The 14,155-nt window shown below is 34.8% G+C and overlaps 1 protein-coding gene across 3 annotated transcripts in view; it reads left to right on the top strand.

Moving 5' to 3' along the window:
* Nucleotides 1-14,155, top strand: part of LOC118185828 (alkaline phosphatase-like) — a 101,573-nt gene that overhangs the window by 51,004 nt on the left and 36,414 nt on the right. Inside the window, exon 1 of one of the 3 annotated variants that reach the window (XM_035355745.2) lies at nt 8,922-9,166. The exons of the other annotated variants lie outside the window; for them this stretch is intronic. The gene's annotated coding sequence lies outside the window, so the exon portion shown is untranslated. Of the gene's footprint in view, nt 1-8,921; nt 9,167-14,155 lie in introns of those variants that run through there. 3 annotated transcript variants of the gene reach the window in all.

Genomic DNA, 14,155 nt, shown 5'->3' with positions numbered 1-14,155 from the left:
AGTATTGATTTTTATCACACCGTATACGTAATTATAAGTTTTGATGTGTGATGACTTCCCGAAAAAAGTCTCGAAGCTGACATTAGTTAGGGATTAGAAAATTTTAAATGAGTAACTTATACTATGAATTTTATATTAAGCGCATCAATATACATCCGATCATAAACTCCTGACCCCGCTCATCGTGTGCTAGCGTAGGGTCTGAAGTCAAGAATCTCGATGTCTTTTTGAGTGACCCGAGTGTTGCGTCCTTTGTTATATTGTAGTGTACATAACTCACTGGTAATCCTCATCAATCAAGGATTCGTTAATTAAGGATAAGGACTAAGGATTAAGATATTAATGCTGTTGAAACAGTTGATTTTTCAAAGAGGAATATAGTAGTAATTTTACACTTAGAGTTGCAAGATTTAAAAAAGAATGCTTTTACGAAATTATATGATTTCGTACAGTAAATATTAGTTTAGATGTTTAGCTAATAAGCAGTTTTTTTATTTGCTATTTTACCAAAATTATATTTCCATGAAAAAGATAAAAGATTGAAAAACACACTAACCCAAGACTAAATTACTTTAGAAAGTATAAATACCTGAAAAGTTAATAAGATGATTGAGATGGAGATCTATACATGTATTTGTGTATGAATGCCGATAAATTCTAATCGATCGAAAAATGAATACTTTCTGCCTAAAAACAATCCCTGAAGAGAATTAATAAAATATATGCTGTGTATTTATTTTAAACTCGAACACTTTTAATTTCATCTTTTTTCATCGAGAATACGAATTATCGCTTATTCAAATCGTTAATATGAAATGTAAAAATCAATAGTCTTACTTACGGTTTAGTCGTGCACCCGTATTCTGGGGTCAGTATTAAGGGTTTCCTGGAAATCATTTTGCAAATTAAAGAAAGGAAAATAAATAAAGGCTCATAAACTACAAAATGTTTAAAAAGCGAGAAAAGCACGGCACAGAATAGTGATTGCAATCATGTTAGGCATAGCGTTTGGGATTTTCGAAAGGCACCGAATTCGATTCTGCTGACGGGCTGTCGGAAAAAAAAAAAAAAAAAAAAAAAAAAAAAAAAAAGAGCAAATCTCTGCATCTTTCACTTCTAAAATAAAATATACTTTCCAATCATTGGAATATTCTGTATTAAGCAGCTCTAGTAATTACAGACACGAAATGCGAGTAAAACAAACTCAGGCACATGTAAAATAATAATTTTAATATTATTAAAAGATTTTATTGTTAAAAGTTATATAGCACATTAATTAAACACTAACCTGAGCTCATATAGGTTGTTAATGGCTGCCAAATATCGACTTGATTAAAAAGTATCGGGAATGATTCCATAAAGCTCAACATTTTGATTTGTTTGTCAATAATTGTTATCTCCTTTTCAACGTAATCCCCCTTCCTTTGCAATGCATTTATGTCGTTGTTTATCTAGTCCTGAAAACATATTTTAAAGACCTTTTCAGGACTCATAGTGAAATACCTTTTATTGAAGTTTTCTTTTGATTGAAATTTATTGAAATATATAGTGAAATACCTTTTATGAGCTCTGCATCATGATAATGCACTTGCATTTGAAAGCAGGTGCATTATCCTCTTGCAAAGTCCATGAGTTTTTTCGTTTTAAAATTCGGTTTTAAAATTCTACTACTTATATTACGCAAGTGTCCTAAAACATTCAAATAATATTCTTTGTTAGTTATGTGGCCAGTTAATACCATATGACGCACTACACTACGGTAATCGAAGAAAAGAGTCAGCATGACCTTGATTTCTGACTGACTTCGACATGGTGTTTTCGTCTCTTGATTTATCTCACTTGTCTGACAGTAACATTAGCACAAGCCCACGAAATTCATCGTGGAGTACAAGATTGTGCCTGCCGTTGGCAAGCCTTGAGCACTATACAGGTGACAGTACGACTTTGCTCAGCTCGAGAATCGAACTCCGGACGTGTGGTGCTGCTGCACGACGCGCTAACGGGCCACTGTTTTTTTCGTAAACCTCTGAAGCGATATTCACTTAATTGTTGAACTATCTCTGTATCGAAAACGCAGTTCCATATTTCATCGTAATAATATGTGTTATGTGGTGATGGCGATAAGGAGCGCGCCTTGCGCCCTCCGATAAGTGTGGCAACCCTAGAGGAGAAGTTTCTTACGAGCGGCGAGCAGAGCGAAACAGGCAGGCTGTCGGGCAGTGTGCGCGAAGTTCCTAAATAAAGCTTAATTTTTATTGTGCACTATGTCTTGTTAATATTTATATTAATGCAGTACGAACATAATCTGTGATATGGAATTCGAGGATTGGTGGTAAAAACATAACAGGAAATTTCCATAATGGTAACCCGGACTGTGTTAAATCGTATGAACAGTTCTCAAGCACTTTCGGTTTTGACTACAAGCCATCACTCAAGATCTCCAAACCAGAAGTAATGGATTACATCGGTTTTCATCCTCCGGATCTCAGATGAGTAGTAATTATAGATCATTTTATAATTACGTTTTCTACTTATCATTTAATTTAATTTTCTTTAGTTAAATTTTTGCTTTTATTTTGGCTTAAAAACCTTGCACAATGTCTTATGATTATGCCGTCCAAATTCCGGTTTATAACCGATCAGACCCATCTTTATGGTTTATTATGTGTGAAAGTACCTTTGCTCTTGCCACCCCCAAACCTATCACAGAATCCATTACTAAATATAATTATGTAGTTGCTCATCTTCCTCCAGATATTGCATCAATAGTACGGGATTTACTTATGAAACCAGACCCTATTGATCCATATGCAAAGCTTAAAACTGAGTTAATAAATCGTTCAGGAGAATCTTCTCAGCAAGAAATTCGCCAATTATTATCTGGAGAAGAATTAGGTTCTCGAAAACCTTCCGATTTGCTTAGAAATGTGAAACGTCGAGCAGAATCTTTAAATGTTCCTGATGACTTAATGTTAGAATTATTCCTTCAACGTTTGCCTTCGACTGTTCAGTCTATTTTGGCAGCGGTTTCCAATTTAACTGTAGATAAAGCTGCAGAAATTGCCGACAGAATTTTAGAAGTAAATCCAACCCCAGGGACTTGTGCCGTTTCTCGCACAGTCGATCAGTCTCTTGAGGATAAATTATTTAAACAAATAGAAAAATTAAACAAACGTATTGATCGCATTTCTCTTTCTCGTGGTCGCTCGCCAAATCGCGGAGATCGCAATAAGGAAAGAAGCAATTCCAAAAGGAGAGATTATTCTGTTTGCTGGTATCATAGACGTTTTGGGAAAAAGTGTAGAGATGACAAATGTACAAAACCTTGTTCATGGCAGGGAAACGAAACCAGCAAAGAATAGAGGCGACTTATTCTTTGCCTCAAGTTTCACGTCGTCTGTTCGTTCGTGACCGTAGAACAAACCTTTCATTCTTGGTCGATACCGGCTCTTACGTGTCCTTACTTCCAGCAAATAATTCTCAAAAACGGAATTCGTCCCAACAAACACTTTTCGCTGCTAATTCTTCTACTATTCATGTTTATGGTCAAAAAACACTTTCTTTGGATTTCAAATTAAGACGACAGTTTACATGGACTTTTCTTATAGCAAATGTTAGTACACCCATTCTTGGAGCAGATTTTCTCCATTTCTTTGAATTGGTGCCTGATCTCAGAAACAAATGTCTCAAAGATTTAAAAACGCATTTTAAAACCGTCGGTTGCGTGAAAAATGCAAGCATTTATTCAGTAAAAACTGTATTTAGTGATACACCATATCACAAAATTTTAAAAGAATTTCCTTCAGTTACTAGATTACCAGATCCTAACCAACCTGTTAAACATAACACCGTTCATTATATCATAACTAAAGGTCCACCTGTGGTTGCAAAACCTCGTCGGTTAGCTCCAGATCGCTTAAAAATAGCAAAACAAGAATTTCAAACTATGATGCAATTGGGGCATTTGAGACCTTCGAGCAGCAATTATGCATCCCCACTTCACATGGTTCCAAAAAAGGGAAGTCTGGAATGGAGACCTGTAGGAGATTATCGAGCATTGAACGCTCAAACAATAAAAGACAAATACCCTATTCCATGTTTAGCCGATTTTACTGCTGCATTGCACGGTACTAAAATTTTTAGTCATGTCGACCTGATTAAGGCATACCATCAAATACCAATTAACCCAGCCGACATCCACAAAACCGCCATATGCACACCATTCGGTTTATTCGAAAGTACCCGTATGCAATTCGGCTTATGCAATGCATCTGCGACTTTTCAACGTTTTATAGATGAAGTCACGCGGGATTTAGAAGGCGTTTACCCTTTTGTCGATGACTTGCTCATAGCCTCTAAAGATTCTGAGGAACATTGCAGGCATTTGAAAGCTTTATTTTCCAAACTTCAGGAATATGGACTTTGCATAAATGTTTCAAAATGCACCTTTGGTCAAACATCTATTGATTTCTTAGGTTTTCGCCTTAGTGAAAACGGAATTGAACCTCTTCCTGACAAAGTCAAATGTATTTTAGATTTTCCTCAACCTACCACTCTCACTCAGCTTCGCCGATTTTTAGGCATGTTTAACTTTTATAGATGTTTCATACCTAAAGCAGCACATATTCTTTCTCCTTTAATAAAATTGTTAGAAGGCTATATTAATAAAAAGAAATCTCGTTCTCGTGTTCAGGATTCATCCCCACAATTAAATTGGAACGAGAATGCTGAACAAGCCTTTATTGCTGCCAAAAATGCCATTGCTCAGGCTACCCTTTTGAGACACCCTATTCCCGGAGCCCAGCTAAGCATCTGGGTAGATGCCTCAGACGTCGCAATCGGCGGCACACTTATGCAGTTGTCTCAACAAACATGGGAACCTATAGCATTTTTCTCTATGAAACTCAGTAAAAGTCAACAGAAATGGTCCGCGTACGATAGGGAATTATTTTCTATTTATTCTGCAATTAAGAAATTCCGACACATGTTAGAGGGCAGAAATTTTATAATTTATACGGATCAAAAACCGTTAATATACGCTTTTAAACAGAACCCTCATAAATGTTCACCTCGACAATTGCGCCATTTAGATTTTATTTCTCAGTACTCTACTGATATTAGGCATGTGCAAGGTTCAAAAAACGTCGTTGCTGACGCTCTTTCAAGAATCGAAATTGATTCCATAACAAAATCTCCATTTTTGGATTTTAAAAAATTTTCGGAAGCTCAACGGCATGATCCGGAGGTACAAGACCTTCTCAAAAACAACACATCATCTTTGAAACTGGAATTTAAACCGTGCCAATATTCTGATGGTAATATTCTTTGTGACATATCAACAGACATTCCTCGTCCATTTGTTCCGAATTCCTTTCGCAGACTCATCTTTAATCATCTGCATAATCTGTCACATCCAGGAATTGCAGCTACTACGAAGCTTATTTGTTCTCGTTATGTATGGCCCGATATGAAACGTCATATCAAAAATTGGGTGAAATCCTGTGAATCTTGCCAAAAATCGAAAATTACTAGGCATACTAAAGCACCACTGGGCACATTCTCTCTTCCTGATGCACGTTTTTCAGAAATCCATATGGATATCGTCGGACCGTTACCTCCATCAGAAGGCAACGTGTACCTTTTGACTCTAATAGATAGATTCTCCAGATGGCCTGAAGCCATTCCCATCCCGGATATGAAAACGGAAACCATTTGCAGAGCCATCTTCAACTGTTGGATATCTCGTTTTGGCTGCCCATCGATCATAACAACAGACCAAGGTTCTCAAATGAGATCCGCACTTTTTGCAGAATTCACGCGCATTTTGGGTACGAACAGAATCACAACAACAGCCTATCATCCAATGTCAAACGGCATTGTTGAACGATTTCATCGACATTTAAAATCTTCTCTCAAGGCTCACGAGACCAATAACTGGACTGAAACACTACCAGTTGTTATGCTTTGTATTCGGACAGCCGTAAAGGAAGATCTACAGTCATCTTGTGCTGAACTGGTGTACGGCACAACTCTCAAGCTGCCTAGTGATATGATAACGTCATCTAAGATATCTCCGTATGACACACAATTTATCACGAATCTTAGGCATAGAATGCAACAATTGAATCCAATAGCAACATCTGCACATTGCCAAGAAAAATGTTACGTAAGTGCTACCTTAAAGTCGTGTACGCATGTATACTTACGTGTCGATCGAGTAAAGCCACCTCTGTGCCAACCATATACAGGTCCGCATAAAGTTCTTTCTAGAACGGACAAAACTTTCACAATTGATATTAACGGTCTGAAATCTACTGTGTCTATAGACCGTGTGAAACCAGCCTATTTGCTTTCGGACTCTAATTTGCCTGAACTGAAAACAAATAAAGACTTAAAGACAGTTCAGCAGAATAAATCTGCAAACGAACTCTCTAAGACACAAACTGTCACCAGATCGGGAAGACATGTTCACTTCCCTAAGAAACTTGCTTCTTACATAACAATTTAAAACATTTTTTTTAAATTCATATCTTAACATATTTCTTGTTATTTCATGTTTATTATATGTGTCAATACCTTGTTATATATTGAATTTCATTTTGATCTATTCTAATTTTGTAATCATGTAAAAATACCCGACAGTACGGATACTCTGAGATAATTTCATAACCTATGTCGTTCCTTTGAATAGCCATTAAAGGAACTGGGGGGAAACTCTGTGGTGATGGCGATAAGGAGCGCGCCTTGCGCCCTCCGATAAGTGTGGCAACCCTAGAGGAGAAGTTTCTTACGAGTGGCGAGCAGAGCGAAACAGGCAGGCTGTCGGGCAGTGTGCGCGAAGTTCCTAAATAAAGCTTAATTTTTATTGTGCACTATGTCTTGTTAATATTTATATTAATGCAGTACGAACATAATCTGTGATATGGAATTCGAGGATTGGTGGTAAAAACATAACAGGAAATTTCCATAGTTAAAAGGGACTTTGGCAAGGAAACATCTTCATGAGCAAGTCAAGCCGTTGTTAGTTTTAGGAATTGCAAGAAAAGTAATACGCCACAGTCCAAATCATCTATTAAAATTGCTTAATAAGATCCAAATGATACAGGAATTTGTTCATTATCCGTTCTTAAATAACGATCGCTTAACAATAAATTTATATCTTGATCAACGTGTCTCGGGTTAACTAAAGTGTTTGGCGGTTTTCATTAATTGAAGCAGAGTGTTATTCGCCTTTAATATATCCTCTGCCTTCTGTAAGCACCAACACGTGACTACGCGGCTAAAGACGAATGGATGCTGGTAGGTTGCTTGAGTTCTAGCTTAAGTGAACGTTTGCCTCATGTATAACGTGAACATGAGAGATAAAATGTCATCTACAAAGGCATTCCTCCTCTTAGGAATGACAGCAGTTGTGCTTTTTGCCATAACCTAACGTAACTTAACCTGCTCTCCGTAAGTATTTGATGCCACTCTTATTTTGGGATAGATTATTATCCTGAAAGTTTTTCTTCAATATTTCAGACGTTTTTATAGTAGAAATTTCATTACGTAAGCAACCTTTAAATGCATGTTCTTTGTTTAACTAAATTGGTCATTTTTGGAATATGCCGTGTAGAGACATTAGGTTATTTCGAAACAAGAGAGATAAAAAATGAGCAATGCCCTCGTCCGGACGCGATCCACGGACCTCTCGAATACGCGTCGAGCGTGCTGACCATTACGCTACGAAGGCAGGCTCTGAAGGCGGTCGAAATACTTTATAGCCGAAACAAAAAATTTTTATTGGCGAAATATAAATTGTTGCTAGAGGTCTATGAACTTCTAAAGAAACTTTAATGAATGTTCTTTGTTTAACCGAATTGGCCATTTTTGGGATATGCTAAAACAAACATTTTTTATTTGGGAAGTACAAATTGTTGCTAGAGGCAGAGGCAGACGAAAGACGTAATAGCTTCGGAAGAAAATTTTCAATATTTAAAAAGTGATTTTTTACATTTGTTAGGGGAAATGGTTCATTTAAATCAATTCTTTGGACCACAATAGCATTGGTAGCTATTTGGTGGTATCCCTGTCAGTATTTTGTGAATTTAGCGTACATAAGCTAGACGAAGTTCGTGTTTTATAAAGCATCCGATATTGCCATTTTGCTTAAGAACGTTAGGCCTTGTAGCGTGTTGCTAATATTAGTGAATTTTAATCATAAAAATTACTTTCCATAAACAATCGAGGCTTTCAACTAGCTTATTTAATGTATAAGTTGTACTCGCTGCGTGTTAGACGCTTCACTACAGAGCTAACAAGAGACAATAAAAGAGCTCTACGGATAACATAAAAAAGAAAAACTATACTATAAACTTCAGACTTTTAATCTCCTCTACCCCAGTTTCTGTAAATTACACATTAAGGCGTCGGAAATAGCTTGAACTTAAAACAAATCTGTCTTATCTTTTGTTTACAAGCTGAATGTTACTCTTTTATTAGCTTGCGCTTCATGCACTTGATTTCAGCATAAGATTAATTGTTGATAAATTTACCTGACAACATTTAACTTCTCAAGAACGTGATGTAAACATTACCCCGTCTCTCGACAGTTCGTGATCACCATCGCATCAAACTGAAGAAGGCTGATAAAAGTTTCATAGTCATCTATGTATCATCCATAAACGTTGATATCTTATGAGAAGTATGAGAAAAGCGGTGTAACTAGTGAAAGGACTTTGAACGTTTTTATCTTTTCTGTAATGTACCATTTCCACCTGGCGATAAGCTGAATTTTGAAAGCGTTTTCCCGGCCGAAATCTGTAGTCAGCTTTCATCATCCGCATCATAAATGTTATTTCTTCAAAATTTGATGTTCGTATTAGCCAATGAAACACATTGCTCAATATTTAAGAAAAAATAAATAAATGAGTAATTAGCATACAAGATACATTGTAAGATAACTGTGTCCTTTTGAAGTAATTATGGCAATGCACGCGAAGACTTATTTATTAATCCTATTTTTGATGCATAATACTAGAGAATCGTACTGAAATTCACAGTTAAAAGGATGTCTTGACTTGATGAGCAACTGTAGTGCTGCCAAATACGTTACGTTTGCCTGGAAAAACTAGCACAAGTAAACGTAGAAGAATAGTGCGAAGCACTGAGGGAAGTACGAAAAGCGGTAGGTTCTTTTGATTTTCATGTAAATTTAAATAGAAGGAGTGAAATCATACGTGGGAGTCGTCAGCAACAATAACTTGGACAAAAAGTGCAGAAACAATCTTCGTTGAATGAGCTAAGAAGTTGAGAACTAATTTTAAACAAAAGTAATGAACGAGGGAGCCGGAAAAACTCAGTGTGATGTAGAACAATTTAATAAAAATTAGTAAAAAGAGTAAGATTTCGTAAAATTCCCCAGGATTTCGTAAAATTCCCCAGAATTTCATACGGTTTCAAATTTTTGGAACTGTATGACAACATATTCATACTGTTCCAAAAATTTGTAAGCAGTGGAAATATGACAGGGTTTTTACTGTATGAAAATCACGAAAATTGTTTTTAGTAAAGCTGATGATTTTTGAAAATTAGATAAAAGACGCCACTGAAGTCAACTCAAGTGAGCTGGCTGGTTATATTATATATGAGTTTTGGTTTCTGAAGAAATGATGTCCTTCATTTATCAATTGAAATCAATTCTTTTCATTTTGTCATGTATTGATTTAGTATGGTTAAAAATAAATCCACATTTACCTCTGAGGGATCTAAGAGAAGAGCTTTCGCAGAGGACTAACTGGATCGTAATTGACTGATTTTCATTTGGAGACAGTGCTAAACAAAATTTTCCAAATTTAAACAAAAACAGCATATATTTAGAATTCCCGATAAAGTGTTAGAAGTTGCCATACATGTTGTTACGAATTTGGTATTTAAATAGTTAATATTAGTAGAATTATAAATAAAATTGTTTTATTCCCCGGGCAGTGCAACGCGTGACGAATATTAAAAGAAAGCTAAGCAGACTATTATTGCGAGTACCATTATTTAATCATATTTTTAGAAATGAAGGTAACTTTCAGAGATGCTTGCCTTGAAAGATTTCACTGCAGTTAGCATAAATTATTTCTTTTTAATTAAAAGCAATATAAATTAACAACAACCGCAATTTCATTTCTAATTTTTTTAAACAATTTTTATTTTGTTTAAAAGTGAGTTTGTTTTAAAATATTTCTCCTTTATATTTCGAATATTTTGTCTTAAAAATGTGATCCTTTGTTTCATTTGCTTTACGAATGAAAACCCGGCACATGTTTTTCATATTTGTCTATTTGAAAAGCATACTGTTTTTGTCAGAGTAATTAAGAATATTTACTCAGTTGCTGAAACTGCGTGGTGTATTTGCCCTCATTATAAAAATGAGTATTTGTATGTGAATGTAGTCATCACGGCTTTGGGCTCGTTACAGCTATGATCTCATTACGTTCGAGCTTGTTATAACGAAATTCTATTGTTATGTCCATGCTCGTTAGAATCGTCATATATAAGATTTAGTCCTGGAATTTCGTCTGTTGTCGATTTCAGTATGTCTTGCAATTCGTTGAATATTTTTTTTTGTCTCCCCCCCTTCCCCAAAATCAGGGACACCGAAGAGACCGATCATTATCATCTCTCACGAGGATAAAGTCACGATCACACTTTGTAACAGTAGACCCAAAATCTGCACTCATGACGAGCTCCCCACCACACTTCAGTATGTATCTTTAAGTGGTGGCCAGACTAAAAATATCATATTTTTAAAGAAGAAGGCATGACCTTATTCGAGAAGATTTCGACTTTTGTAGTTAAACAAAATTGCCGATATACTGAGAGAAAATTGAAGGAAAAAGTTTTTTGCACCAACTGCTAGTATAAACTTTAGCTATTCTTCATTCGAGTGTTACACTCGAGTGCGTATAGCAATTTAAACGCGGCACGAACTTTCGGGATTATTTTAATGAATTTTAAGGTACTATTCCAAAATTACAAATAGCAAATTTCGTTTTGAATTTCAGATATTTCTTCCTGTGGTTTGTACCGACGTTCGAAGATGGGAACGAATTAACGTATGGATTTCGTTTACACAAAGCGCGTGTGAAAGAATTTCATATCACGAATGTTTTGTTGGGCTTCTGGAATATGAGGAGGGAGATTGCATTCTTAAGCATCAGAGATCAGAATCTACATAAAGTACCGATACCGAAATTTCATTTCCTAAGTTTAAGACATGACAAGACAGCAAACTTAAACACTGAAAAAGGAAATCTGTATTTACATTTAAGATTTTCAGAACACCATTCGCTTAAACGGAACACTTGATCTCATACAACATAAATGGTATTTCTAGAATCTGATAGATTTGTTATATGTATCAATTAAAAATATGTAATGTAATTCTTATTTAGTTTATTATTTGCTATATAAAGTGCATTATAAGTCTTGTGAGTTTGTAGAACATATAATACTTTCTTCCATGCGTGTGAATATAAGAGCACCGTCATCTTTAGTTTAATTTTCGAAAGAAGATAGAGCAATAAAAAGTACATTTTTATCATAGTGTGTTAGATACAGTTCTCATGGACGCAGATTAATAAATTATCCCGCCTTTGAATCAAACCCTCTTGCACGTATAAATATTTGTGTGAATCGCGTATTCCTGTATTTGCTTATGGTCGGCATTGCTTTTGAGAAAGAGTACTAGATGCGTTTGTGTGGCTATATTGTGCAATATTATCACACTCTCTCACTGGGTGCACGCTTTTCACATATGATTTTTTTGTTTAATTTTTAGCCCAAAAGGCGTTAGCCCAGAAGGGTTATTAATTTCGTTTTGACATTTTGCGTTGAAAACCTTAAATGTCGTTTCACTTTTCAAATTGTTGCCACCAAATATTAGAACCCTGCATTATATTTAAAGAAATTAACTAATGAAGAATCTGCATGAATGTATGTATGTTTCTCTCTCTGCGAAAAAACAATGGCACCTAGAGACATCAAATTTAGAATAATGTAGTCTTCCATCCGAAGATGGGCATCTGGAAGCCCAAATTTGGAATTTGTTTTATTATCTATTTCATATTTTGTAAAATTTTAACGAATTTTTGATTAACAAACTCAACGATTTTAAAGCGAGCAATGGCAACACTCTACAAGAAAGAAAAACCTCAATAATTTTTCCTCCACTAGAATATGGGCATCTGGAAGCCCGAACTTGAATTTAGAATTTGCTTTATTATCGATTTCAGATTTTGTAAAACTTTAATAATTTTTTAATAAGAAACTCAACGATATCAAAGCGAGCAATGTCAAAACTATACGAGGGGGGGGGGAACATTTTTATCTCCAGCGCGCGAGACTGTGTATTGGAAATTCTAAAAATATGTTCATTTTAAAATTATTTTGCGATATTGCTGTTGAATTGAATTTTATGGTTTAAGTGCAAAGATCGTTTAATAAATAAAGGTAACACACAAAAGGTTAAAAAAAGTCCCCTTGAGCGTAATGTAAAACATGAAAGCTTTAAATTTTTTTTTAGTTCAAAGGGGAAATTTGCCCTGAAGGACTATTAATCTCGTTTTAGCTATACTATAAACGGCGAATCACTTTTCAAATTGTTGCCACTAATTATTATCTCTCTATATTATATTTAAAGAAATTAAATAATGAAGAATTTGCATAAATGTATATATGTTTCTCGCAGTGTTATAAAACAACGGTACCTAGAGCCATCAAAATTTGAATAGCGTAATCATCCATAGAATACGGGCATGCGGAAGCCCTAATTTGAATTTGAAAATTGTTTTATTATCGATTTCATATTTTGTAGCAATTAACGAATTTTTTATTAAAAAATACTAAACGATTTGCAAAGCGAGCAATAGCAGTACTGTACGGGAAAAAAAAAAAAAAATTATCTCCAACGCGCCATTTTCTGTATCGGATACTCTAAAGATATGCTCATTTTAAAATTATTTTGCCATGTTGTTGTTGAACTGAATTTTATAGTTTGAGTACATAGAACATGATATTTAATAAATAAAAGTAACACATAAAATGTTTTAAAAAAGGCCTCCTTGAACGTAATTTAATATTTGAAATCTTTCAGATTTTTATTCCCTTTTCTTTCTTTTTTTTAATTTTATGCTAATTTTTAACAGCTTATTACTTTAATTAAAATGATTAAGAAAAAGCAACTTTAATTATTTTCATTTGATAATATTTTAGTGACTCCGTCAAGAGAATTCAACAATATTTGGATGTCAGGTTCACGGTGGGATTTTTACTTTAGAAAACTTCTCCGTCACCTATATAAAAACCAGTTTCATCCTTTTCTGTGGAATGAAATAAAAAAGGCTAAGTTTTGCACTTTATTGCAGGTCATTTATTGCTCCATTATGCAAAGCGCCCCGAATAAAATCATCCTTTAGATGCGTGTACATTTTAAAGGAAAAGCATGTATAAATAAATAGAAGCGGGGAAAATATGAATAAGTAACACATATCCACTGCTTTAGTAAGTGCGTGAATTGATCGCCGTCTACTTCAAAAAGGAACTTTCATTGTTACTTCTATTTCTTTCTAAAAGTTTATATTTAGATATTTTTCACAGCCTTTTTCCTATTAATTGCGCCCAAGTTCGGATTTTCTGCCCTTAAATGTCATTTTAAGGTAACCATAAGAGTTATGTCTGGAGATCTAAGGCGCCGTAAGTAAAACATCCATTACTCTTGTGAAAATAATCATCTTCACCCTCTCAGTGTACGTCGAAATGTCTGAATTATGGTATAAATATATGTGCACTATCGAAATTATTTTGGATAAAACGAATCTAGCAAAAAGTAAGGAAGGAAGATTCATGGGATAACTCATATTTTACATTTGATAATAATCATAATTTACATTTGATACACCTAAAGATGGTTTCTGTTTTTTATAAGGAAGACTATATAAAGTAGATTAGAAAGTAATGCATGATTGAGATTAATTAAAATGAAGAATAATATGTAAGATTCTTACATCAACTAACCACTTATTAAGATTTTGATATTTACCATAACTGTTTTCCTTATTCTTCACCTAAATGCAAGTTAGTTGAGAAAAATTTCTGATCCTCGTGCCGCGCTGTTAGAATTTCGACA

The sequence above is a fragment of the Stegodyphus dumicola genome, chromosome 1 (genome assembly GCF_044657685.1).
Source record: "Stegodyphus dumicola isolate Sdum_Otavi_A_Nest chromosome 1, ASM4465768v1".
Taxonomy (NCBI): domain Eukaryota; kingdom Metazoa; phylum Arthropoda; class Arachnida; order Araneae; family Eresidae; genus Stegodyphus; species Stegodyphus dumicola.
The sequence above is the reverse complement of the archived record's forward strand: the minus strand, read 5'-3'. Positions and strand labels throughout refer to the sequence as shown.